At 47.9% G+C, this 2,032-nt stretch overlaps 1 pseudogene; it reads left to right on the forward strand.

Annotated features, from left to right (window-relative positions):
- The first annotated feature begins 297 nt into the window (after positions 1 to 297).
- LOC118023419 lies at positions 298 to 1,318 on the forward strand (annotated as a pseudogene).
- Positions 1,319 to 2,032: the final 714 nt, after the last annotated feature.

Genomic DNA, 2,032 nt, shown 5'->3' on the forward strand with positions numbered 1-2,032 from the left:
GATGTAGAGTTTACTTAAAATAAATAAGGCATCTTCTTTCTGACTGGTCTTGGTGTGTTCTGTCTCAGAGCTGCCCATAGCAAGATGTCTTCAGGAAATGCCAAAATTGGGGGACGACTGGGTGGCTCAGTCGGTTAAGCAACTGCTTCTGGCTCAGGTCATGATCTTGGAGTCCCAGGATCGAGTCCCGCATTGGGCTCCCTGCTCAGCGGGGAGTCTGCTTCTCCCTCTGACCCTACCCCCTCTTGTGTACTCTCTCCCTCTCAAATAAATAAAATCTTTAAAATAAAAAAAAATAAAGGAAATGCCAGAATTGGGCATCCTGTCCCCAACTTCAAAGCCATGGCTACTATGCCAAATGGCCAGTTCAAAGACATCAGACTATCTGACTACAAAGGCAAATACATCCTGTTCTTTTTTTACCCTCTTGAATTTACCTTTGTGTGCCCAGGGAGATTACTGCTTTCAGTGACAGGGGAGAAGAATTTAAGAAACTCACCAAGTGATTGGTGCTTCTGTGGATTCTCATTTCTGTCACCTGGCATGGATCAACACACCCAAGAAACAAGAAGGACTGGGACCCATGAACATTCCCTTGGTATCAGACCCCAAGTGTAGCATCACTCAGGACCATGGAGTCTTTTTCTCTTTCTTTTTAGGACTATGGACTCTTAAAGGCTGATGAAGGCATCTCGTTCAGGGGCCTCTTTATCAGTGATGAGAAGGATATCCTTTGGCAGCTCACTCTAAATGACCTTCCCAGGATAGCTGGCTGGCTCAGTCGTTAAGCGTCTGCCTTCGGCTCAGGTCATGATCCCAGGGTCCTGGGATCGAGCCCCACATTGGGATCCCTGCTCCGTGGGAAGCCTGCCTCTCCCACTCCCCCTGCTTGTGTTCCCTCTCTCGCTGTGTCTCTCTCTGTCAAATAAATAAATAAAATCTTTAAATAAATAAATAAATAAATAAATGACCTTCCCACCGGCTGCTCTGTGGATGAGACCCTGAAACTAGTTCAAGCCTTCCAATTTACTGACAAGCATGGGGAAGTGTGCCCAGCTGGCTAGAAGCCTGGCAGTGATACCATCAAGCTGATGTCCAGAAGAGCAAAAAATATTTCTCTTAACAGAAGTGAGAACTGGGCCATTTTAGGGCTGGGCTGCAGTGGGTGGCCATGAAAACAAAATCTCTTTTGTACCATTGTCAGGCTTAAAACACAAGACTTCAGACTCAGTGCAGATGTGGTATGGGACAGGACGGGCCTCTCCTGCAGGGGCTGGGGAGGCCAGCCTTTCTTCCTCTGGAGAGAATGGCCTGAGCTGTGCTGTGGGAACCACTTTTGATCTTTCATTGTTTCTATTAAACTTGAACTGAGAAAAAAAAAATAATAAGCTAAGTTAAAAAAAATTGTTTCCTGGGGCGCCTGGGTGGCTCAATCAGTTAAGCATCTGCCTTCGGCTCAGGTCATGATCTCAGGGTCCTGGAATCGAGCCCCAAATCAGGCTCCCTGCTCAGTGGGGAGTCTGCTTCTCACTCTTCCTCTCTCTGCCCCTCTCCCCCTGCTCGTGGTCTCTCTCTCTCTGTTTCAAGTAAATAAATAAAATCTTAAAAAAAAAAAAGTTTCGGGCGCCTCAGTGGCTCAGATGGTTAAGCGTCTGCCTTCAGCTCAGGTCATGATCCTGGAGTCCCTGGATCGAGTCCCGCATCGGGCTCCCTGTTCTGCAGGGAGGCTGCTTCTCCCTCTGATCCTCCCCCCTCTCATGTGCTCTCTGTCTCTCTCATTCTCTCTGTCTCAGATAAATAAATAAAATCTTAAAAAAAAAAAAAAAAAGTTTCCTGCCCTTAAGAAGCTCATAGGTGGGCGCCTGGATGGCTCAGTTGGTTAAGCGACTGCCTTCGGCTCAGGTCATGATCCTGGAGTCCCGGGATCGAGTCCCGCATCGGGCTCCCTGCTCGGCGGGGAGTCTGCTTCTCCCTCTGACCCTCCCCCCTCTCATGTACTCTCTCTCATTCTCGCTCTCTCAAATAAATAAAT

Source organism: Mirounga leonina, unplaced genomic scaffold (genome assembly GCF_011800145.1).
Source record: "Mirounga leonina isolate KUSES-001 unplaced genomic scaffold, KU_Mleo_1.0 Mir_180, whole genome shotgun sequence".
NCBI lineage: Eukaryota > Metazoa > Chordata > Mammalia > Carnivora > Phocidae > Mirounga > Mirounga leonina.